The sequence below is a fragment of the Heterodontus francisci genome, chromosome 17, assembly GCF_036365525.1.
Source record: "Heterodontus francisci isolate sHetFra1 chromosome 17, sHetFra1.hap1, whole genome shotgun sequence".
NCBI classification, from domain to species: Eukaryota; Metazoa; Chordata; class Chondrichthyes; order Heterodontiformes; family Heterodontidae; genus Heterodontus; species Heterodontus francisci.
This window is the reverse complement of record NC_090387.1, coordinates 37,856,202-37,882,964: the sequence shown is the minus strand read 5'-3', so window position 1 is coordinate 37,882,964 and position 26,763 is coordinate 37,856,202.

Below are 26,763 nucleotides of genomic sequence, written 5' to 3'. Positions count from 1 at the left end.
TGGCAGGAGAGCTCAGCCCCGTGGTATGCTCCTCCTGCACTATGTGGGAAATCAGGGACGCTTCAGTGTCCCTGGTGACCACGTGTGCAGGAAGTGTATCCATCTGCAGCTACTGACTACCCGCATTACGGAGCTGGAGCTGCGGATGGATTCACTGTGGAGCATCCGCGATGCTGAGGACGTCGTGGGTAGCACGTTTAATGAGGTGGTCACACTGCAGGTAATGGCTGCACAGGCAGAAAAGAGATGGGTGACCACCAGACGGAGTAATAGGCGCAGGCAGGTAGTGCAGGAGTCCCCTGTGGCCATCCCCCTCTCAAACAGATATACCGCTTTGGATACTGTTGTGGGGGATGACCTCCCAGGGGAAAGCAGCAACAGCCAAGTTCGTGGCACCATGGAAGGCTCTGCTGCACAGCAGGGGACGAAAAGGGTTGGAAGAGCTACAGCGATAGGGGATTCTATCGTAAGGGATGCAGATAGGTGTTTCTGTGGCCGCAAACGAGACTCCAGAATGGTATGTTGCCTCCCTGATGCTAGGGTCAAGGATGTCTCGGAGCGGCTGCAGGACATTCTGAAAGGGGAGGGTGAGCAGCCAGAGGTCGTGGTCTATATTGGTACTAACGACATAGCCAGGAAAAGAGATGAGGTCCTGCAAAGTGTATAGAGGGAGTTAGGCAGAAGGTTAAAAAGCAGGACCTCTAGGTTGTAATCTCAGGATTACTCCCTGTGCCACGTGCTAGTGAGGGTAGGAATAGGAGGATTAGGCAAATTAATGCGTGGTTGAAGAGCTAGTGTAGGCGGGAGGGCTTCATCTACTTGGATCATTGGGATCTCTTCTGGTGCAGAGGTGACCTGTACAAGAAGGACGGGTTGCATCTAAGCTGGAGGGGGACCAATATCCTTGCGGGGAGGTTTGCGAGCACTACTCAGAAGGGTTTAAACTAGTCTTGCAGGGGGTGGGACCCAAAGTAGTAGTCTTTCAGATGAGATAGTTGAGGCAAATGTAGAGGTTAAAGCAAGCAAGTCCAGTAGGCAGGCTGGGCAGGGGCAGGACAGGGAGCGTGGAAGGTCTGGTAGGCTAAACTGCATTTATTTTAATGCAAGAAGCCTTACAGGTAAGGCAGATGAACTCAGAGCATGGATCGGTACATGGGATTATGATATTGCTATTACGGAAACGTGGTTGAGGGATGGGCAGGACTGGCAGCTCAATGTTTGGGGGCACCGATCCTTCCGGTGTGACAGAGGTGGAGGTAAGAGAGGAGGGGGAGTTGCACTATTGATTAGGGAGGACATCACGGCAGTACTTAGAGAGGATATCCCGGGGGGAATGTCCAACGAGGCCATATGGGTACAACTTAGAAATAAGAAAGGGGTGATCACTTTGATGGGATTATACTATAGGCCCCCCAATAGTCAGAGGGAAGTGGAGGAGCATATATGTAGGGAAGTCACAGATAGGTGTAGGAATTATAGGGTTGTAATAGTAGGTGATTTTATCTTCCCTAATATTGACTGGACTGCCTTAGTGCTAAGGGATCAGATGGGGAAGAATTTGTTAAGTGTGTCCAGGATAGTTTTCTGAAGCAGTATGTGGATGGCCCGACTTAGGAAATGAGGATGGGCAGGTGGTTGATGTGTCAGCGGGGGAGCACTTTGGGACCAGTGACCATAACTCTATTAGCTTCAAGATAGTTATGGAAATGGATAGGACTGGCCCTCAGGTTGAAGTCCTAAATTGGGGGAAGGCTAATTTCGATGGCATCAGACAGGAACTCTCAAATGTTGAATGGGAGAGGCTGTTTACAGGAAAAGGGACATTTGGCAAGTGGGAGGCTTTTAAAAGTAAGATAGGAAGAGTTCAGGGCCGGCATGTTCCTGTTAGATGGAAGGGCAAGGCTGGCAAGTTTAGGGAACCTTGGTTGATGAGGGATATTGAGGGTCTGATCAGGACAAAGAAGGAGGCATATGCCAGGTATAGGCAGCTGGGATCGAGCGAGTCCCTCGAGGAATATAGGGGATGTAGGACTACACTTAAGAAGGAAATTAGGAGGGCAAAAAGGGGCCATGAGATAAGATAAAGGAGAATCCTCAAAGATTCTATAAGTATATTAAGAGTAAAAGGGTAGCTAGGGAGAGTAGGTCCCCTTAAGGATCAGTGTGGCAATCTATGTGTGGAGCCACGGGAAATGGGCAAGGTCTTAAATGAATATTTCTTGTCCGTATTTACCGTGGAGAAGGTCATGGAAGTTAGTGAGTTCAAGGGAGGGAACACCGATATCCTGGAGCATATCAACATTACAAAGGAGGAGGTGTTGGAGGTTTTGAAGCGTATTAAGGTGGATAAATCCCCAGGGCCTGACCAGGTGTATCCTAGGATGCTATGGGAAGCAAGGGAAGAGATTGCTGGGGCCCTGGCAGAGATTTCTGTATCATCGTTAGCCACGGGTGAGGTACCAGAAGACTGGAGGATAGCTAATGTTGTGCCTTTATTTAAGAAGGGCAACAGGGATAAGCCAGGGAACTACAGGCCGGTGAGCCTTACATCAGTGGTGGGAAAGTTATTGGAAGGGATTCTGAGAGACAGGATTTATATGCATCTGGAAAGGCATGGTCTGATTAGGGATAGTCAGCATGGTTTTGTGCGTGGGAAATCATGTCTCACGAATTTGATTGAGTTTTTCGAGGAGGTGACCAAGAGGATTGACGAGGGCAGGGCGATGGACGTTGTCTACATGGACATTAGCAAGGCCTTTGACAAGGTCCCGCATGGTAGGCTGGTCCAGAAGGTTCAAACACATGGGGTCCAGGGTGAGCTAGCAAATTGGATACAAAATTGGCTTGGTGATAGGAGGCAGAGGGTGGTAGTGGAGGGTTGTTTTTCAGATTGGAGGCCGGTGACTAGTGGTGTGCCGCAGGGATCAGTGCTGGGCCCTCTGTTGTTTGTCATGTATATATTAATGACTTGGATGTGAATGTAAGGGGCATGATTAGTAAGTTTGCCAAATTGGTATCGTGGACAGTGAAGAAGGTTGTCTAAGGTTACAACAGGATATAGATCAACTGGGAAAGTGGGCAAGGGAGTGGCAAATGGAATTTAACGCAGACAAGGGGCGGCACAGTGGCGCAGTGGTTAGCCCCGCAGCCTCACAGCTCCAGCGACCCGGGTTCAATTCCGGGTACTGCTTGTGTGGAGTTTGCAAGTTCTCCCTGTGTCAGCGTGGGTTTCCTCCGGGTGCTCCAGTTTCCTCCCACACGCCAAAGACTTGCAGGTTGATAGGTAAATTGGCCATTGGAAATTGCCCCTAGTATAGGTAGGTGGTAGGGATAATATAGGGACAGGTGGGGATGTGGTAGGAATATGGAATTAGTATAGGATTAGTATAAATGGGTGGTTGATGGTCGGCACAGACTCGGTGGGCCTAAGGGCCTGTTTCAGTGCTGTATCTCTAAACTAAAAAAAAACTAAGTGTGAAGTGATGCATTTTGGGAAGTTAAACCAGGGCAGGACATATACAGTGAATGGCAGGGCCCTGGGGAGTGTTGTTGAGCAGAGAGACCTTGGGGTGCAAGTACATAGTTCCCTGAAAGTGGCAACACAGGTAGACAGGGTGATGAAGAAGGCATATGGCATGCTTGCCTTCATCGGCCGAGGCATTGAGTACAAGAGTTGGGATGTCATGTTACAGTTGTACATAACGTTGGTTAGACCGCACTTGGAGTACTGTGTGCAGTTCTGGTCGCCGCACTACAGGAAAGATGCGATTAAGCTAGAGAGGGTGCAGAAAAGATTCACAAGGATGTTGCCTGGTTTGGAGGGCTTGAGTTATGAAGAGAGATTGGATAGGCCGGGTCTGTTTTCCCTGGAGCGAAGGAAGCTGAGAGGGGACATGATAGAGGTATATAAAATTATGAGATAGGGTAGATAGCCAGAGTCTGTTTCCCATGGTAGGGGTGACTAAAACTAGAGGGCATAAATTTAAGGTGAGAGGGAGGAGGTTTAAAGGGGATCAAAGGGGTAAATTTTTCACACTAAGAATAGTGGGTATCTGGAATGAGCTGCCTGAGGAGGTGGTGGAGGCAGGAACAGTAGCGACATTTAAGAGGCATCTGGACAGGTACCTGAATGAGCAAGGCATAGAGGGATATGGAATTAATGCAGGCAGATGGGATTAGTATAGATAGGCATTATGGTCGGCATGGACGCGGTGGGCCGAAGGGCCTGTTTCTATGCTGTACGACTCTATGACTCTTTCAATGGGATAGATTCAGAATAGATCTAGAAGCTCAAAACAGGGCATCCATGAGGCATTGGGGGTCATCAGCACTAAAAGAATTGCATTCAACCACAGTCTGTAACCTCATGGCCTGACATATTCTTCACTCTACCATTGCCATCAAGCTAGAGGACTAACCTTGGTTCAATGAGGATTGGAGAAGAGTATGCTAGGAGCAGCATCAAGCATACCTGAAAAATGAGGTATCAACCTGGCGAAGCTACAACACAGGGAGCAGAAGCAGCATGCTATAGACAGGGCAAAGGGATCCCACAACCATCAGGTCAGACCAAACTCTTTAGTCCTGCCACATCCATGAATGGTGGTAGACATTTAAACAACCAACTGGAGGAGAAGGCTGCAAAAACATCCCCATTCTCAATGATGAGGGAGCCCAGCACAAGAAAAGACAAAAACGTTGGCAACTATCTTCAGCCAGAAATGCAAGTTTCCCTCCAAGTCACACACCATCCAGACTTGGAAATATATCCAAGTTGGAATTCCTTCACTGTCGCTGGATCAAAATCTTGGAACTCCCTCCCTTACAGCACTGTGGGTGTACCCGCACCAGATGGACTGCAGCGGTTCAAGAAGGTTCACCACCTTCTCGAGAGCAATTGGGGATGAGCAAGAAATGGTGGCCGTGCAAGCGATGCTCATATCCCATGAAAGAACATTTAAAAAAATGCCTGTTGGATGAACCATCTTGTCCTCTTCCTCGGGTCTTCAGCATCACAGCTGCCAGTTCAGCCTATTTGATGCACTTCACATGGTATCAAGAAATGGCTGAGCGCAATGGACACGTAAAGGCTATGGGCTCCAAGAACATCCCAGCTGTAGAGCTGAAGACTTGTGCTCCAGAACTAGCCACGTCCTTAACCAAGCTGTTACTGTGCAACTACAACACTGGCGTCTGCCTGACAAAGTGGTAAACTGCTCAGGTATGTCCTGTCGATAAAAAGCACAAAAAATCCAATCCAGCAAATTACCGCTCCATCAGTTTACTCTCAATCATCAGCATAGTGATGCAAGGTGTTGTTGACAATGCTATCAGGTGGCACTTGCTTACCAATAACCTGCTTAGAGAAGCTCAGTTTGGGATCTGCCAGGACGACTCTGCTCCAGATCTCCTTGCAGCCTTGATCCAAATATGGACAAAAGAGCTGCATTCCAGAGGTGAGAGGAAGAGTGACTGCTGTTGACCTCAAGGCAGTATTTGACTTCATATGGCATCAAGGGGTCTAGTAAAATTGAAGTCAATGGAAATTAGGCTGAAAATCCTCCACTGGTTAGCGTCGAACCTAGCAGAAAAGAAGGCGGCTGTGGTTTTTAGAGACCAAACATCTCAGCTCCATGACATCACTGCAGGAGTTCCTCAGGGTAGTGTCCTAGGACCAATGATCTTCAGCTGTTTCATAAATGACCTAAAAAGGTCAGAATGGGGATGTTTGCTGATTGCACAGTGTTCAGTTCCATTTACAACTCCTCAGATAATGAAGCAGTCTGCATCCTCATGCAGCAGGACCTGGATAACAACAACTGACTTAATAATTGCCAATCCAACTCACTCCACATGATATCAAGAAACGGCTGTGGGCACTGGATACTGAAAAAGCTATGGGCCCTGACAACATTCAGGCAATAGTACTGAAGACTTGTACTCCAGAACTAGCTGCGTCCCTAGCCAAGCTGTTCCAGTAAGTACAGCTACAACACTAGCATCTACCTGGCAATGTGGAAAATTGCCCAGATATGTCCGGTCCACAAAAAGCAGGACAAGTCCAACCCAGCCAGTTACGGGCCCTATCAATCATCAGCAAAGTGATGGAAGGGGTTGTCGACAGTGCTATCAAGCAGCAGTTGCTCAGCAGTGACCTGCTCACTGATGCTCAGTTTGGGTTCCACCAGGACCGCTCAGTTCATGACCTCATTACAGTCTGTGTCCAAACATGGACAAAAGAGCTGAACGCCAGAGGTGAGAGTGACTGCCGTTGGCATCAAGGCAGCATGTGACAGAGTGTGGTATCAAGGAGCTTCGAACAACTGAAGTCAATGGGGAGGAGGGGCAGAGCTCTCTGCTGGTTAGAGTCCGATCTAGCACAAAGGAAGATGTTTGTGGTTGTTGGAGGCAAATCATCTCTGTCCCAGGACATCACTGAAGGAGTTCCTTAGAGTAGTGTCCTAGGCCCTATCACACAAGTGCCAGACAATGACCATCTCAAGCAAGAGAGAATCTAGCCATCTCCCCTTGATGTTCAATGGCATTAACATTGCTGAATCCCCACTATCAACATCCTGGGGGTTACCATTGACCAGAAAGTGAACTGGACCAGCCATATTGTTACAAAAGTGCCTCTGTGTTTTGTTAAATATATTTTTTGAGGATTCATTGTGGAAGATTGAAGAAATGTTAAACTTTGGGGTTTTCAAAGGGGGTTATGTAAAGGCCACTTGACTTTGAAAAACAGTCCCTGGAAATGTTTTTTAAAAGGGGCACTGAGAGGTCTTGTGAGGAAAACAAGCCTTTCCAGGAAACCACCTGACTTTCAGCTCAATAAACAACAGAGAACTTTGCCACCTGGAGAAGTTGTTTATAAAGAAGTGTCAGGTCATGATTGATGGAGGTCAAAAGGTTGACCTCCTGTTGTCTGTTTCACTTTTGAATTGTTTTGAGTTGGGGTTGAACGACATAAAAAGGGAGAGAGCTTCCAAGGAGAGAAGAGAACTCCCAAGGAAGAAGAGAAGACCACAATACAGCTCAGCTTTCCAGCACATCTCCAAAAAGACCCTGAGAAGTCCATAGTGTCAACTCATCTCTTCTCCTGTCTTTGAAGAAAAGCCTTCTGAATTAATTCTCAATGCTGCCTGAACAGAACTGTTCTAAAAGATCCCAGTGACCCATCTACGTGTACTCTGAGGCCAGACGGTATGCCAGTTTCGGAACACAACATATCTCCTCTGCTGCTTCTTCAAGAATGAGCAAGTATTCAGCCCAAGTGTTTTTGTGTCTGTAATGGAGCTCTTAAAGCAAAAGTCCCTTCATTATTTCGGTTAACCTGTGTGTGTGGTGAAAAGGGAATTTTAATATTTCAATCTGTGTGTTTATGCTTTACTTCATTACTGGTTAAGACTTGTTTTCTAATAAACTGATAATTTTGTTGTTTATTTTTATCCCAGAATACAGCATATCAACCAGGTTTCTTTAATAGAGTCTATAATTGACCATATTGTAAGTGGGAAAATATTTAAATATATGTTGTGACCCATGAGAAGTGGAACTAAAATGAACAGTGCACTCCTCCCGCCTCGATCGTAACAATATACATACTGTGGCTACAAGAGCAGGTCCGAGACTGGGAATTCTGAGACGAGTAACTCATCTCCCAAAGCCTGTCCACCATCTACAAGGCACAAGTCAGGAGTGTGATGGAATACTCTCCACTTGCCTGGATGGCTGCAGCTCCACCAATACTCAAGAAGCTTGACACCATCCAGGACATAACAAAGCAGTCTGCTTGATTGGCATTCCATTCCATTTATGGGCGGCACAGTGACGCAGTGGTTAGCACCGCAGCCTCACAGCTCCAGCGACCCGGGTTCAATTCTGGGTACTGCCTGTGCGGAGTTTGCAAGTTCTCCCTGTGTCTGCGTGGGTTTCCTCTGGGTGCTCCGGTTTCCTCCCACATGCCAAAGACTTGCAGGTTGATAGGTAAATTGGCCATTGTAAATTGCCCCTAGTATAGGTAGGTGGTAGGGAAATATAGGGACAGGTGGGGATGTGGTAGGAATATGGAATTAGTGTAGCATTAGTATAAATGGCTGGTTGATGGTCAGCACAGACTTTGGTGGGCCAAAGGGCCTGTTTCAGTGCTGTATCTCTAAACTAAACTAAACTAAACATCCACCACCTTCAACATTCACTCCCTACACCACCGACACATAGTGGCAGCAGTGTGTACCATCTACAAGATGCATTGCAGCAACTCAACAAGGCTCCTTCGACAGCACCTTCCAAACCCGTGAGCTCTACCACCTAGAAGGACAAGGGCAGCTGATGCATGGGAACACCACCACTTACAAGTTCCCCTCCAAGCCACAAACCATCCTGACTTGGAACTATATTGCCATTCCTTCACTGTCGCTGGGTCAAGATCCTGGAACTCCCTTCCTGTCAACGTTGTTGGTATACCTACATACCAAGAACTGCAGCGGTTCAAGAAGGCAGCTCACCACCACCTTCTCGAGGGCAATAAATGCTGGCCTAGTTAGCGATGCCCACATATCTCAAATGATCTTTTAAAAAATGTAACATAGGCACCACACAAGTGCCAAGCAATAACCATCTCCAACTAGAGAGAATCTAACCACTTCCCCTTGACATTCGATGGCATTACCATCTCTGAATCCTCCATTACCAACATCCTGGGGGTTACTATTGACCAGAAACATAACTGGACCACCCACAAATGTACTGTGGCTACAAGAGCAGATCAGAAGCTGGGTATTCTGTGGTGACCAACTCACCTCCTGACTCCCCAAAGCTATTCCACCATCTGGAAGGCACAAATCAAATGTGTGATGGAATACTTTCCACTTGCCTGGATGAGTGCAGCTCCAACACTTGAAGCTCAACACCATCCAGGACACAGCAGCCAGCTTGATTGGCACCACAGCCACCAACTGAAAAAACTATTCGCTCCACCACCAGCATATCATGGTTGCAGTGTGTACCACCTACAACATGTATTCTAAAGGTTGTCAAGCTTCTTTAATGGTACCTTCCAAACCAGTGACCTCTGCTCCCTACAAGGGTAGCAGGCACATGGGAACACCACCTCCTGCAAGTTCCCCTCAAGTCACACATCATCTTGACTAGGAAATATATTGCTGTTCCTTCAACGTTTCTGGGTGAAAACCTTGGAACTTACAACACAGTGGGAGTACTGACACTACACAGACTGCAGCAGTTCAAGAAGGTAGATCACCACGACCATCTCGAGCAATTAGGGATGGGCAATAAATGCTGGCCAAACTGCATGTGACAAAGGAAATCAACGAGCTATGTACGAAGGGATCAAGAGGGCACTTGGCCCTGCCATCACCAAAGTGGCTCCCCTGAAATTGGCAGATGGTGAAGTACTCACTGACACAAGTAAACAGATGTTCCACTGGGCTGAACACTACTGTGAGCTGTACTCCTGTGACTTGGACATTTCCCAGTCTGTGTTCAATGCTCTCCTGCAACTTCCTATCATGGATGAGTTAGATAAAGAACACTCATCACTGGAGCGAGAGAAGGTCATAGCCTGCCTAGCGAACTGAAGGGCACCAGGCAAAGGTAGAATCCTAGCCGAACTGCTCAAGCAATGAAAGTCCTATCTAATGCCACCCCTTTATGACTTTCTCCTTCTCTGCTTGAAAGTAGGCTCTGTTTCATAGGAAATGTGTGATGCCAAAATCACCACACTGTACAAAAACAAAGGCAACACAGGAGAAAGCAAAAACTACAGTGGCTTTTCACACTTTAGCATCAGGAAGGCCTTTGTTCGGGTTATACTTAAAAGACTACATTTACTTGCAGACCGAGTGTACCTAGAAGCACTGTGCTGTTTCCGTGCCGGTAGATCTACTGTGGATATGACTTTCTCCATGCGCCAGCTACAAGAAAAGTGTAGGGAACAGAGTAAACCCCTTTACCTTACTTTGGTAGATCTCACTAAGATGTTCAACACCGTCAACAGAGCAGGGCTGTAGAAGATTTTGGAAAAAATTCTGTCCACCGAAGCTCCTCAGTCTCATCCATTCCTTCCATGACAATATGCACTGCACTGTACAGTTTAATGACTCCACTTCCAATAGTTGCAAAGTGAAGAATGGAGTGAAACAGGGTTGTATCCTAGCCCCCACTCTGTTTGATATCTTCTTCTCCATGCTCCTGGCCTTCACCTTCCCTGCAGATATGGAAGGAGTCTACTTGCACACTAGGTCAGACGGCAAGCTCTACAATCTATCAAGGTTGAAATCAAAAACAAAAACACATCACGTCCTGATCAGAGAACTCCTACGCTGATGATGATGTGCTTGATGCTCACATGGAAGCTCAGCTGCAAAGACATCATGGACTGTCTCTCCCATGCCTGTAACTTGTTCTCCCTGACTATAAACACCAAGAAAACTGTGGTCATGGGACAAGGTGTTGCATCGCCGCCCCGATCACACTAAACACCCCCCACTGGAAGTGGGTGGCCAATTCTGCTACCTTGGGTCCACGGTGATAGACAATCTGTCCCTTGATGCAGAGCTCGATACACGCATAGGGAAAGCAGCCAACTTGCGAAATGCGTATAGCACCTTGCTGTGTGGCTGTGAAACATGGGCAACTTACAGCTACCAGGAAAAGAAGCTCCATAATTTCCTTCTTTGCTCTCTGCGGCACATTTTGGGTATAGCCTGGCCGGACAAAATTACAAATGTGGCAGTCCTCTCATAGGCAGAGCTCCGAAGTGTGTTGACACTAAACAAACGGGCAGCTTCAGTTGATCGGACACGTCTGTAGAAAAGAAGATGGTTGCATATCCAAGGACCTTATGTATGGTGAGGTAGCTAGGGTCAGTTGACCAGTGGGGCGTCCAAAGCTCCACTTCAAGGATGCTTGCAAACGTGACATGAAGGCCCTAAATGTTGACTATCGCACCTGGGAGTCACTCGGTGGTGAAAGAGAGAAATGGTGCCACATCCTGTGGACTGGTATGGACTACCACCATGACCAGTTGCTACAGCAGCTTGGCAACAGGCGCCAACGTCAAAAACAACTCACAGCGTCACTTGGCAGCTTCACATTCAGCACTTGTGACAGACTCTGCCTTTCAAGGATTGGCCTTCACAGCCATCAGCAAAGATGCACCAAGAGAAGACACTCCACTTAAATGGTTTGTTGGCAGCATGTTCATCATCTTTCATAGATGGAAGCATGCCAACCAACCACTGCTGGCGATGTTCACATCCCATGAATGAATTATAAAAGAAAACTGACCTAGGTGGCGTTAGCATCAAGAATGGTATGGTGAACATGGGAAAGTAATATTATACATGTATGAACATATAAGCATTCAGTGTATATTCAGTGTTCTGTATAAAATGTCTTTTGAAAACTTATTTAATATGCTACCATATAGATGTAGTGCTTCAGAAATTCATTAAGAGATTCCTGCAGTCTCTTAACCTCGATCTGTGATGATCTGGTCAGTTTTACAGCCTTGCTCTGATGGAAGAGAGTCCAAATCCTTGGCAGAAGTCACTGGCTGTAGTTGTGAGCAGGTGCCTGCAGGGGCTGTGAGCTGGTAGGTCAGCTGATGGATCATCTGTTTCTGTGCTGGCGCGCTTGCTGATGAGTATTGGAGGTGAGTACTGCTGAGAATAGAGACAGTTGTAGAGGGCAGAAGAATCATTAGTGCACTGTAATTGAGGACATTTTCTGTGGAGATGTATCCTCTCCATTATAGCTACTTAGAGTTTTGTTATAGATATTTTAAAACATTGAGAGATGTATAAGCAATATTTGTATGTTATGAGCAGGTTAAATGTTAGAGTGATAAAATATGAGCAGTGCACTCAGCATTTGTAAATTCAATCTTAGATAAATGCTGGCATTCTAATAAAGGCCCCTGTTATTGATATGACCTCAGATGTCAAGGTTTTACATGGCCTGGGATTAGAGGGATTTTGGTTTGGGCAACTTTTTCTAGCTACTTCATAAGAGATGTAGCAGATTAAGTAATCCCAACAATGATGTCTCATCAAATTTGTATTATGAAAGATGCCAACCGACCAACGGTTTGGGAATGGATGTCATAGCATTAGACATAGCAGTTGGCGTAAAACAATGACAGGATCTGGAATGTTCCTTGCTGCATATCTGAGTAATTGGATAGAAAAAGGGTAGAAAATGCCCATGCAGCAAGACTTCTGCATTTTGTCTAACACAGTTTACCTTACTTTGCACTCTTCACTCAAACTTAAAAGGGACACTTTTGACAAAACTATGGCTGGCAATGCTAAAGATGATCGGGGGAATACATAAAATGCATGTAGGGAGGTGAAAAGAGAAATGGAAGGGCTAAAGTGGAATGTAGAAAAACAGTCTAGCAGATCGAGTAAAAGTAATGCTTTTATAGGCAAATGCAAAGGAACTGAATAGTTAAGAGCGGGTAGGATTGCTCATAAATTAGCAAGAAGTGTGTTGTGGATGATGAAGCTATGACAAAGATATTAAATATCTTGCATTTTTTGTAAAGGATGCTGAAAGTGAGAATGTGGATATGCTAGAGCAAGATATGAAACAATTGTGAAGAGATAGTCTTTGAGAAAAACATTACCAGAACTCAAGGGCGATCAATCACTGGGCCCTGATGGCTTGCATCCTTGGCTGATAAAGGAAGTCTTAGTGGAGATAATGAAATCTGTGGCCACAATGAGGAAATCTTGCAGCATGGATAAAAAGTTATTGATGGACAAGAAAAAAAGAAATGGTAAATGAGTTATTCAGATTGGAGAACGATTGGAAATCATGAGGGTTGGAGGTCATGTAGGTAATGTTGCCAGGTTTGCTGCTGGGTCTACCTATGTTCTGTGTTTTTATGTATTATTACAACCGACAGCTCCTGTCAAAGCCCTCAGTCAAACTATATGATTCTGATTGTGGTGGGACCAATGCACTGTTAATTCAATCCCGTCGCTCCGCAGATCGGCTAACATATCATTTAAAACTTTCAAAATTAAAGAAAGACCCAGCCAAATTGTACCTTCTATTAACCCCCAAATGAAGCTAACCAGAGCAGGTGTCTTTAAATCAAAAAAATAACTCTTTAATTAGAAGAACTAAATTCTTAAACACTATGAAGATATAAACAACTTTTAAAATAGAAGAAATTAGAGTCCTTGCAAATTTACAGTCCAATGTTGCTTGAAGTCCTCACAGAATGTTGCTTGCTTTGTCCAGTGAATTTCGAGAATAACGTCTTGCAAACACTTTCAACAGAATCAATCTGACTTTCGAGTTTTTGAGGGATAAAAGATTGTCACAGTCTAACTTCCCTTTCTTCAATATAAATTACCAGAGATCTCTGTTTTGGCTTGGCTTTTTTTTCGAATTTTGAAAGATAATAATTAAACAGACTATAATCCTCTTCCTCCAGTTTAAAGGGTTGAGAGCTCTTTTTCCAGGTGCCAACACCAGCTGTTTCTGTATGTCTCTCTGTCTGTGTGTTAGACCAAACTGCCTTCAACTAAAAGCCAGTTCAAAACTGAATTGTAACAAATGTAACGCATGAGACTCACTCCCAGTGGCTGTGTCTATGGTAACGAGAATGCACCCTTTGAATCGCAATCTCCAAATGACCGTTTCTAAGGCATCAAAAGTGCACCTTCCTATAACTCCTGAGGCTTGCTGGTTCTTAAAGCAATACTGAATCCTTGCAAGCCTTAAAGGCAAACCGCATATTCTGAAAAAAGCTACAGGACCATGACAGTAAGTATATGTAAATGTATATGCAATATGATTTGGACTTGAGGATAGGAATCACAATGTCAATTTGTTTACCGAAAAATCAATAATGGGTTTGCAAACAACACAGAGAATTATCAAAGACTTCAGGAAAATCAAGTACAGTCTTTTTGACTTGCAACTAATGTGAGTTAAATTTTTTGAAAAAAAGTAATTTTAGGATCTACATTTACATAGAGCAATAGTAGAGCACCATAAATCAGGATCTCAACAGGGGGAAGCAACATTCAAAGTTTCTGCCAAAAATAAGATTCTAGCTGACACTTCCCTCTGCCCAGCAGCACGTCTTATCATTGCCTTGCAGAGATGCTCTTTGTGCCCTTATTTACAGCAGGAGGGTGGAGCTGTGGGAAAACAGTTCAGGGCAACCAAGAGGATTGAGGGCGAGTAGCAGAGAGCCTGTGAATATCTCAATCTGCTGCAGTGTAGCTCACACACCAGCTTGTGCAACCTGAGCCCGGGTGTTGACAGTGGAGCTGTAGGCATGCACAAGTGGGCAGGACTTCTTAACCTGACCAAGAAGCTGATGCAGTTCCTCCGCATCAAATATGACAACGCAGACATAGATGTGTTGGGTAACGTGCTGACCTGACCTAGGTACTGACTGCAGCTGAGAGCCGAACATACAGGTGCTGTTACCAAGTCTGGAGCATGAAATATGAGGCGAGAAAAGGGATAAATCAGTCTGCGTGTAAAGTGCCTAATGGCACATGTGGGACTCAATCAAGCTGCTGGAATGTAATTATATTGATAAGAGGCGGAGAGACTGTCAGGTATCAGGCTGACCTTAACATCGGGCTACTTTGTGTGTCATTTTATCACTTTTGTCATCGGTTGTTTGTCAAACAGGATAACTATTGAAGAGCAAAATGAATAAATGCTGAAATATTTATTTAAGTGACTGCAATAGAAGCTGCATTTATTTTTCTGCTGGAAAGCTGGCTGCCATATTCTTCTACCACCTCTGGGCCACCTCCATGATTCCGTTCGACTGTTGGTCGCAAATTTTCCAGTGATTTAAAAATCAACAAACCCATTTGGGAATCTTGATAATTTTCTCTAATTTTTAAACATTTATGTTGAGTATTTCTTAATACTTTTATAAATATCTCTGCCAGTGTTGAGTTCTGTGTAGAAGTATGCATCTGTGTAGGATATGTTATTTATAATTTTATGATGAAAGTTGGAGCAAAAAAGAGGGGGAAAGTAGAGTATGAGAAAAAAATAGCTAGTAATATAAAAACAGATAGTAAGAGTTTTGACAAGTATCTAAATAGGAAAAGAGTAACTAAAGCTATTGTTGGTCCTCTAGAGAGTGAGTCTGGGGAATTGATAATGGAAAACAAGGAAATGGCAGAGGCATTGAGCAGGTATTTTTTGTCTGTTTTCACTGTAGAAGACTTGGTAAACCTGCAAAAGACTTGAAAATCAAGAGATGAAAGGGAGGGAGGAACTTAAAACAATCACCATCACCAGCGAAAAGTTACTAGGAAAACTATTAGACTTAAAGGCGGACAAGTCCCCAGGACCAGATGCCCTGCATTCCTATGGTCTTAAAAGAAGTGGCTGCAGAGATGGTAGAGGCTTTGATTATAATCTTCTAAAATTCCTTAGATTTTGGAAGGGTCCCAGCAGATTGGAAAATATCAAATGTAACACCTTTATTCAGGAAAGGAAGGAGACAGAAAGTAGGTAACTATAGGTCAGTTAGCCGAACTTCTGTCATAGGGAAATTACTACAATTCAGTATCAAGGAGGTTATAGCAGGATACTTATAAAATCATAATGGGATCAGACAGAGGCAACATGGTTTTGTGAAAAGGAAATAGTGTTTAACTAATTTATTAGTGTTCTTGGAGGAAATAACAAGCAAGGTGGATAAAGTGGAACCTGTAGATGTGGTGTACTTAGATTTCCAAAAGGCATTTGATAAGGTGCCCCAAAGATTACGACACAAGATAAGAGCTTATCGTGTATGGGGTAACATATTAGCATGGATAAAGGACTGGTTAACTAACAGGAAGCAGTGGGTAGGGATAAATGGGTCTTTTTTGGGTTGTCAGGCTGTCACTAGTGGAGCGCCACAGGGATCAGTGCTGGGGCCTCAACTATTTACAATTTATATGAATGATTTGGAGATGAAGGGCTTATCTTATGAAGAAAGGTTGCACAGGTTGGGACTATACTCATTGGATTCTAAAAGAATAAGAGGTGATCTTATTGAAACATAAGATCCTGAGGGGATTTCATAGAGTGGATACTAGGAGGATGTTTCCTTATGTCGGGGAGACTAGAACTAGGGGACACAGTTTAAGAATAAGAAGTCTCCCTTTTAAGAAGAAGATGAGGAGAATTTGTTTTTCTCAAAGGGTCATTAGTCTGTGGAATTCTCTTCCTCACAATGCAGTGGAGGCTGGGTCATTGATTTATTCAAGGTTGAGTTAAATAGATTTTTGATAGACAAGGCAGTCAAGGGTTATGGGGGGGATGGGGAGGCAGACAGGAAAGTGAAGTTGAGACCACAACCAGATCTTATCGAATGGCAGAGCAGGCTCAAGGGACCAAATGGCCTACTCCTGCTCCTATGTTCCGAAATTCCTCAGGAAATTTTCCTGCTCCTCTGCAAACTCGGAATGTTCCCAGTCATGATGTATCAGAATTGCAGTGCAGGTGCTTCATTGAATACCATGGTGTTAACCGTGGAGCGGAGTCAACTCCCCCCTTGTCCACAGCTACAGTTACTGGCTTAGTACAAAGAGGGGGAACTCAGTCCTTTCTTTAACTATCAATTTACTTTATTCGCGTTATTGTGCAATGTAAGAATAAGGCTCATACACTTAGTTAGACAAAAACATACAACTCCCCTGAGTTATACAGTTAATAACAAAACGAGCTAGAATTCATAATCACACCCACTAGGTTCCTCTGACCTTTCCCTGACTTTTCTTTTCTGCTCATTTTTAGCCTGCTGTTGGCATTTTATCCATTCCTCAAGTAAGCAGCCAATAGCTACTGATTTCTGTATCTTTTTAAATTTCCTAGCTGACATTTTTACTTGTGCAATCTTCCAAAGGGCTTCCCGTACAGGTTTTCCCTTATCACTAGTGTGACCAGCATACGCTCCGTATTGCGGCCACTTCGCTATTACGTATTTTTGGAGGAATCCTTTCCAATCAAAACAATCCGAGTCTGCAAGGTTTGGAGATTCCCTTTGTTTCGTCATCTTATGTTAGTAGCTACAAATTAACCCCTCGGTTCCTGTTCTCTCTGTACTTTGCCAATTCGGTTCGGCTCGAGTCTCCCGCTGATTCAATGGAGAGATTTATCCTCGAGCCCACCCAGGGACGCCAATTATGTTAACCGTGGAGCGGAGTCAACTCCCCCTTGTCCACAGCTAGTTACTGGCTTAGTACAAAGAGGGGGAACTCAGTCCTTTCTTTAACTATCAATTTACTTTATTCACGTTATTGTACAATGTAAGAATAAGGCTTATACACTTAGTTAGACAAAAACATACAACTCCCCTGAGTTATACAGTTAATAACAAAACTAGCTAGAATTCATAAGCACACCCACTGGGTTCCTCTGACCTTTCCCTGACCTAGTCACAGAATACAAAGGATATTACCCGAAAAAGGGAGAGTTAACGCTGGCCAGGCGTTCCGTTCTCTCTCTCTCTTCTACGTCATCGCCGCGTCGCTCACGCAGGGTCTTCCGCTTCCACGATGGTTGATCTCCGGAGTTTTCGCTGGCTCTATGCCCAAAAAGCTCTATTCTTATCCTGTTGCTTATCTCTCCAAATCTGAGCTGTGTCTTTCCGGTTGGCTTAAGCTTCCTCACCTCGTTCACAGCTTCTCTTAATTGGCCCAGGCCCAAAGACCCCGGTATCACACCGTGTCCAAATAAGGCCCTTTTCCTGTGTCCTGTTCTTTGTCTTGTCCCATAAAGTAATTAGTTCAAACTGGTTTTTACCAGCACAGGCCAGTGTCCGAGCTCCAGGTTACTACAGGTCAAACAATCCCAGCAGTTTGGAACTGATTCTGTGTTTCTTGCAGCCCCTGGCCAACAATGGGACCACTACTTACAAGTCTGACTGAACTGATTTCGTGCGAACAAAATGTAGTGCTTGGGTCTTTTTACAAGATCATGATAATTACAGACGAGGTAGGCCATTCAACCCTCTTCATTCAACGATCCAAGTTTCACATTAAGTAAATCAAAAATAATAAACATATATGTTTAATTGTATAACTAATTTTTATACAGAAAAATGCTTGTGTTGTGCAACAGGGGGTCTTGCGGAATTTGTGAACCCCTGTCATAAATAAAAAAACAAAAAATGCTGGAAATACTCAGTAGGTCGGGCAACATCTGTGAAGAGAGAAACAGTACACCTACATGTTGGTGACCTCACCTCAGAACTGGCGAAAGTTGGAGATGTAACAGGTTTTAAACCAGTACTGAGGAAGGAAAATGGGGGTGAGGGGGAGGGAAGGTAAAAACAAAAGGGGAAGTCTGTGTAAGAGTGGAACACAGGCATGATTAAATGACAAAAAGGATGATGGTGCAAGTAGAAGGGAACGGTAATGGGACAAGAAACAAAACCTGGGTCTGGAGGAGGTATAAGTGACAACAGCAGAAGCATTGCCAGCACCTGCTGTCTGAAAAAATTGCGGCCCTGGTTATGATCTGAAATTGCTGAACTCAGTGTTGAGTCCAGAGAGCTGTAAAGTGCTTAATCAAGAGGCGAGGTGCTGTTCCTCGAGCTTGTGTTGAGCCTCATTGGAACAGTGCAGGATGCCAAGGTGACAAGGGAGGAGTGAGGCAAAATATTAAAATGGCAAATGACTGGAAGGTCAGGGGCCTGCTTATGTACTAAAGGGAGGTGTTCTGAAAAGCTGTCACCCAGTCTTTATTTGGTCCTCCCCGTTGTAGAGAAGACCACAACATGAGCAACGTATACAGTATACTAAATTAAAAGAAGTACGAGTAAATTACTGTTTCACCTGGAAGGAGCATTTGGGGCTCTGGGCAGTGGGAAGGGAGGAGGTTAAAAGGCAGATGTTGCCTCTCCTGCACTTCCATAGAAAGGGGAGTGGGTGGTGAGGGTGATTGAAGAGTGGATCTGGGTGTTGTGGATGGAATTATCCCTTTGGAATGTTAGCAGGAAAGGGGAAGATGTGTTTGGTAGTGACATCATGCAGGTGGTAGCAGAAATGGTGGCGGATAATCCGTTGAATGTGGAAGATGGTGGGGTGGAAGTGCAGACAAGGGTAATCCTATCAGGGTTCTCGAAGGCAAAGGGGTGAGAGCAAATGTGCAGGAGATGGGACAGACGCGGTAGTGGCCTGAATATCAAGACCTATTGGAACCGCTGGTATGCAAGGTTGCCTCATTAGAACAGATCTGATAGACACAAAAAAAACTGGGGTGAATGGAATAGAATCTTTACAGGAAGCCAAGTAGGAGGAAGTGCAGTCAAGGTAGCTGTGGGAGTTAGTGGGCTTATAGTCGAAGGGTATCATATTTGTTTGTGGTAATTTGTTGTATCAGGAGCTGAACTTATGGTGCCATCCTGTTTGTTTTGTCCTCCTATCTGTTTTTACAGTAAGATCATAGTTTCATATACAGTGTTTTCACATGGCAGTGTGGTATGCTTTGTATCTTGACGTAGCATTTCAGCCACCCCTGTTTGTTTTGTGCTGCAGCCTGTCTTTATGGTAAGATCATAGTTCCATATGAAGTGTTTCACATAGCAATGAGGTATGCTTTGTAACTTGCTATAACACATCAACCTAGACTTTATCAGGGCCAAACTATACATCAGTTGATTTTTATTCCAATCCAGTCAACTGGCCAACCATGGCTATAAACCTAGGTTGTCCTGTAAGCCACACTTGTGCTTTATTTTTGCAGGTAACTCATTTTGCAGTTGAGTACCACTAAATAAAAAAATTTAATGTGGCATAGCTAATTGTTGAAACATGTTGAAATTGGTGTTAGCAAATCTTAAATTTGGAACGTGCTTCATATTTACTGTGGTGGTACAAATATGTGCATCCTCTTCAATTTGTATTTTAAAACTCTTTCCACAGCAGATCTGCTGTGTAGGTGCAAAGAGAATAGTTTTCCATCAGCAATGTAATGCATGAATACACCCTTTATAAAAGGATTTCCGAAACATTATTTTAAATGTACATGCAGTTAGGGGAAACAGATTTGAAATACGAACATATGTATTAGGAGCAGAAGTAGGCCATTTGACCCCTTTAGCCTGCTCTGCCATTCAATAAGATCTTGGCTGATCTGTTTGTGTTTCGAATTCCACACTCCCATCTACCCTGATAACCCTAGATTCCCTTGCCTAACAAGAATCTATCTACCTCCGCCTTAAAATATTCAATGACCCCGCCTCTACCAACTTCTGAGGTAGAGAATTCCAAAGTCGCACAACTTTCTGAGAGAACAAATTTCTCATCTCTGGCCTAAAAGGGAGACGCCTAATTTTAAAACAGTGCCCCCTAGTTCTGGACTCACCCACAAGAGGAAATATCCTTTCTACATGCACCTTGTCAAGACCGTTCAGGATCTTACAAACTTCAGTCAAGTCTCCCGTCACTCTTCTAAACTCCAGTGAAAACAAGCCCAGTTTGTCCAACCTTTCGTCATAAGACAACCCGCTCATACCAGATATCAATCTAGTAAACCTCCTCTAAACCGCCTCCAACGCATTTACATTCTTCCTTAAATAAGGAGACCAGAACTGTACACAGTATTCGAGATAGGGCCTTACCAATGCACTGTACATCTGAAGTATAACAATACTTACTTTTATTTTCAATTCCTCTCGTAATAAAGGATAGCATTGCATAAGCCTTCTTTATTACTTGTTGTACCTGCATACTAACTTTTTGTGACTCGTGCATTAGAATACCTAGATCCCTCTGCACCTCGGAATTCTGTAGTTGTTCTCTGTTTAATTAATACTCTGCTTTTTTATTATTCCTGCCAAAGTGAACAACTTCACATTTTCCCACATTATACTCCATCTGCCAGATTTTTGCCAACTCACTCAGCCTATCTATATTGGTCTGCAACCTCCTTATGTCTTCTTCACTACATACTTTCCTACCTATCTTTGTGGCATCTGCAAATTTAGCTACCATGCTATTGCTCCCCTCATCTAAGTCATTGATATAAATTGTAAAATGTTGAGGCCGCAACACAGACCCCTGCGGGTCTCCACTCGTCACATCCTGCCAATCAGAAAAGGACCCATTTATGCATTCTCTCTTTTTTCTGCCAGCTAGCCAATCTTCTATCCATGTTACCCCCTAGGCCATGAGCTCCAACTTTTCACAATAACCTTTTATGTGGCACCTTGTCAAATACCTTCTGGAAATCCAAGTACAGTAAGTCAACGGGCTCCCCATTATCCACAGCGCATGGTACTCCTTCAAAGAACTCCAATAAATTGGTTAAACATGATCTTCCTTTCACAAAGCCATGCTGACTATTCCCGATTACCTTGAATTTTTCTAAGTGCCCAGCTATAGGCTCCTTAATGATTTGATTCTAACACCTTCCCCATGACAGACCTCAAGCTAACTTGCCTATAGTTACCTGTTTTCTGCCTCCCCCCCCCCACCCCGTTTGAATAGAGGGGTTATATTTGCTACTTTCCAGTTTGATGGCATCTTTCCAGAATCTAGTGAATTTTGAAAAATTAACACCAACGCATCTACTACCTCATTAGTCACCACTTTTAAGACCCGGGGACTTGTCAGCCTGCAGCTCCATCAGTTTGCTCAGTACCACTTCTCTGGTGATTGTAATTTCACCAAGTTCCTCTCTTCCTTCCACCTCCTGATTTACAGCTATTACTGGAATGTTTTTTGTATCATCTATAGTGAAGATAGAAGCAATATATTTGTTCATTTCATCCACCATTTTCTTATTATCTACTATTAACTCCCCATTCTCACTCTCTAGAGGACCAACACTCACTTTACTTACTCATTTCCTTTTTAAATATGTGTAGAAACTCTTGATATCCGTTTTACATTTCTAGCTGGCTTCCTCTCATACTCTAATTTCTTTATCCCGATTAACCTTTTAGTCATTTTCTGTCGTTCTTTATATTCTGACCAATCATCTGACCTGCCACTCATCTTTGTGCACTTATATGCCTTTTTCCTTAAGTTTGATGCTTTCCTTAACTTCTTTAGTTAATGGCGGATGGTGGGTTCTCCCCTTAGAATTTTTCTTGATAGTAGGAATATACTTATCCTGAGTATTCTGAAATATCCCCTTAAATATCTGCCACTGCTTCTCTATTGATCTATCTCCAAGCCTAGTAACCCAGTTCACTTCAGCTAGTTCAGCTTTCATGCCCACATAGTTGCCCTTATTTAAGTTTAAAATACTAGTCTTAGACTCATTCTTTTCTCTTTCAAACTGGATGTAAAATTTAACATTTTATGGTCACTGCTACCGAGAGATGCCTTTACTCTGAAGTCATTAATTAATCCTGTCACATTACACAATACCAAGTCTAATATAACCTGCCTTCTGGTTGGTTCCAGAATCCTTGTCATCCTGCAGTCGCATCTCCGTAATGGTTATCAGATCATATTTATTTACTTCAATGTGCACGATCAACTTGTCCTCACAAGTTAAGGATCAGGCTGCCACATGCATGTACAGAGCTAAATTAAAAGTAGAAGTAGATTAACTCATGGCTTCGCTGTTTGTGTGATGTTGCTGTGTGCAAATTTGCTGTTGCAAAACCATAGCACATCAAATCTAGGAAGCAGCCAACATAGTGGAGGAATGCATTTATATTTTCATTTAACTGTGTACATGCATGTGGCAGCCTGATCTTTAACTTGTAAGGACAAGTTGAACACAAATTGTATGTTAGATGTGTTTTAAGTGGGCGGGGGCAGGATCTACTTATTGTTTCCCTCCTTAGTAGGGAGGGTGAGTTCACCAAAAATAAAAGTTTCAATTTTTCAGATTGTCTTTAACTGTACACTGCTGACATTTTTAGTGACCTTTCACATTTAGTTGTCATCTTCAACAACTGTGCTGAATTTCTAGTTTACATGCAAGTCAAAAGTATTCAATTCCAGCTAAATGGTTCCATATTCTACAATGATTATCTTTTTGTCACATTACAGTAATGAATATCTTAATGCCAAATCAAAATGATTCACTGTCTCAAATTGCTCCACTTGGGTCCTGGTTTTTGTAACTCATTTGTAGACTTCAACTTTAATGTATGATCTATTGACATTCATGTTGATGTCAGCTTGGCTTTGTTGGTAGCATTGTCACTACTCAAAAGATTGCGGAATCAATCACCACTCCAGAACTTGAGCATATGATCTAGCTGCTGACATCCAGCACTGAGGTGGGGGGTGGGGGGGTGCTACTACATGATGAGTGATGCTGTCCTTTTGGATGTGACATGAAACCGAAAATCCACTTACCTCTTCTAGTAAACTTTAAAGATTGCATGGCATGATTTAAAGAGAAGCAGGTGGTGTCCTTTCCAACATTCTTCTCTCAACAGGCATCAGGAGAAGTAGATTAACTCATGGCTTTGCTGTTTTTGTGATGTTGCTGTGTGCAAATTTGCTGTTGCAAAACCATAGCACATCAAATAATTATACGTGAAGCTTTTTCAGATGTTTACGTGAAACTTGATAAGGTAATTATATGAATGCAAGTTCTCCAATTTAAGAATTTTGTGCATCATATACTTCATTTTAGGATGTAGTTATGCTACATGCAGTTTCTGCTTTATTTTGATGAAAGAGTAGCAGTGTAATTCGGGAGTCAGGGTCTGTCCTGTACTCGGCCATTTGAAATCAGCTGTCTCACATTACTTGACCTTAATGATCCAGATTTTGCAGTAAAAATAGCAGTGAGGCTAACCACCTTCCCGGTCACAGCAAGTGCCAGTGACCGCACATGCACAGTTCAACACGGATATAAGCAAGTTGCCGTTCCAGTCGTCCAGCTTCTTTCTGGCTTTTTTATCTCCCTCTCTTAATCTCATCTTTATCTCTCTCTATTTCATATTCTGCACATGATTTTGCATTGAATTAAATATTCTGACTTGCATTTGCTGGTTTGAACTCTGCGGGCAGGATTTTGCTTTCGGGGTTGGGAACTCGACATCAGAACCATTTCCTGGTCCTGACCCTGCACCGTTTATGGGCTGGCTGGGAGTGGGGGAGAGTGGTTCTGAACTAGTCACGATTTTCCCTGATGTCAGTTGTAGTTGGCTGGAGGCCAATCAGCGGCGCTGGATGCAGAATGAAGGTGGGATTTGGAAAGTGCAGGCCCGATTTAAAGACATGACGGCAGCCATTACAGGGGCAGCTGTTTTGGTTTTCCATGGAAGACTGAGCTCAACAGGGGGAAAGGCAGAGGTTAGGCACCTGGGCAGGGCTGCCCTACGGTTCACGGATGCAGCCCTTGAGGTTCTGTTGGAGGCAGTGAGAGAGAGCCGAGTGGTTTTGTTTCCTGAGGATGGTGTGAGAAGGTGCCCAGCCAAACAAAGCAGGTCTGGCTGGAGGTGGCAGAAATTGCCAATGGCTGAAGTGTCATCTGGAGGAATTGGGTGCAATGCCACAAGAAGTTTAATGACCACCTTCACTCTGGCAAGGTGAGTGCAATGCTAGATCCAGATGTCAGGCCTCCAGGTCTGCAGCCACCAGCAGACACACCAGCTGAGAAGCCTGAGGGGGTCTGCTGTTCCTAAACATGGGTAAAATGTGTACCTAGGGTGATTGATGACCTGTCACTATGCCCACAGCCCTATTGAGGACCTGGCAGCAATAACACATGCAGCTTCTCATTTAAATGAGCCGCTGGGACTGGTGAAAGAAGCCAATGTTGCCTTGTCTCTCTTTCTCTGTTGTCCTTGCAGGAGAAGAGGATGCAGAATTCACTGGAGACGGTGCACATAGGAGGAGGAGGAGTCATCCCCCGGCTCGCCATCCTCACAGCCATGGAAGGGGCTGCAATGGAAATCGCTAGGGTGGCTGTGCATAACCAAGTGGGCCATGGAGTGATGGGAGTACCTGGAAGACTGTGTGTAAAGATATTGAATTCTTCAGATGAAGGAGATGAAGTGCACTCCTCCCTGTCCTACAGCATGCCAAAGCCTCTTCTGCATTGGGAAGTCCCAGCTCTGCAGAGGCTTCTTGCTGTCCGAGGAGAGTGATCTCCTTCTTAAGTCTCCCACAGGGTCAGTCGTGGAGGGAGAGCGTGAAACAGCAGTAGCATCACCAGGGGCCTCTCAAGAAACCAAACTAGCAGTGCCAGCACAATCCTGTCATTCAGGCGAACACTCCACCAGTGCATATACATGCATTGGATCCTCATGCGCAGTTAGAAACTGTGACACTGGATGAAGAGCGTGGCAGTAGTGAGGAGGAGGTGAGAGATGCAGAGGCAGCTGTGGGCAGTCCCCCTCAGAGGATGGAGGACAGACACAGCCATGCTCAGCTGGGCGCAGATACAGGGCCTTGGGAGTCACAAGCAAGGCGGCTCTATTTTGACCAGCAGTGTGAGATGTGTACCCACGTGTCAGCATTCCCTGAGGCAGTGCGGAGTCGTGGGCTGAGAATGGAGGGGTCCATTCAGCTCATGCATCACCATGGCTCAGGGTTCTGAACACATGAGCTGCTCCATTGAGAGATTTCATGGGATGTGGGCATTACTGGCTATGCCAGCATTTATTGCCCATCCCTAATTGCCCTTGAGAAGGTGGTGGTAAGCTGCCTTCTTGAACTGCTGCAGTCCATAGAGAGCCATCTGTGGCAGCACTCAGTGGATGAAGGAACAGTGCACTGACATGCACAGAATGCTTGCAGTTCTCTGCAGCATTGACCTGTCAGTGGTACTGATGTAAAGATGCATGGAGTGGATGCCAGTTGCTCCCCAGCTGGGGTCCCCTCCAGAGCATCATCCATGGACTGAGGAAGTCACTGATGAGGATTAGGGAGCTATGGGGGCGCCATCATCATCATCAGACTCCTTGGCCCCTATGGCTAAGAACATAAGAATTAGGAGCAGGAGTAGGCAATTCAGCCCCTCGAGCTGGGTTTTATTTCACTTGTAAATGTGCACCTTGTAATTCATTAACACTCTAAATGTTGAGACATAATCCCAGACGTGTTAGCTTCCATTCATAAATATAAAAACTGGAAAATAGGGATTAATTGGTGAAGGGAAGCCATGGTCTTTGAAGGAGGACAGTGAGACTGCTGGACAGATGTGCATCATGCATTGGCAGTAGGAGTGAATCTTTTCCAGTTTGTGCCTTCAAGGAAATTGTTCTCGCAGGAAGATCAAAGTGAGTTCCAGAGCATGCAGTCCTGTTGAATGAGAAGCACTTGGATGCCTGGATCAGTATGCCCTCGTGTTTACGCCTTCCTGATGAGAGCTTTGGCTCCTGAGTTGGCCCTGACCACCTCCCTGCTCAGCGTGGGCACCTTTCTGCTCTGCAGTTTCCTCCTCCTCCACCAATAAACTATGTCGATCTAACACCTCACCCTCTTCAAGCAAGGTCTGCTCCTCTCAGGAGGACCATGTTATTGGAGAGTGCAGCAGACTACCACAATCGCAAGACCCTTGTAGGAGTGTACTGCAAGAAGCCACCCGAGCAGTTCAGGCACCAGAGCCGCACCTTCAGAAGCCCGAGGGCCTGCTCAATGGTTGTCCTTGTGAGCAGATGCCTTCGGTTCTGGTGCCTCTGTGCCTGTGTTTCGGGGTCATTTCAAAGGGGTGAATCCCTGACCCCTAGAATCCATCCACGCAGTTTGGGTGGTGGCATGCAGAGCTGCAGCAGCCTGGACTGTCAAGATAGTGAATGCACATGTGCAGGAAGATCTTGTTGTGATT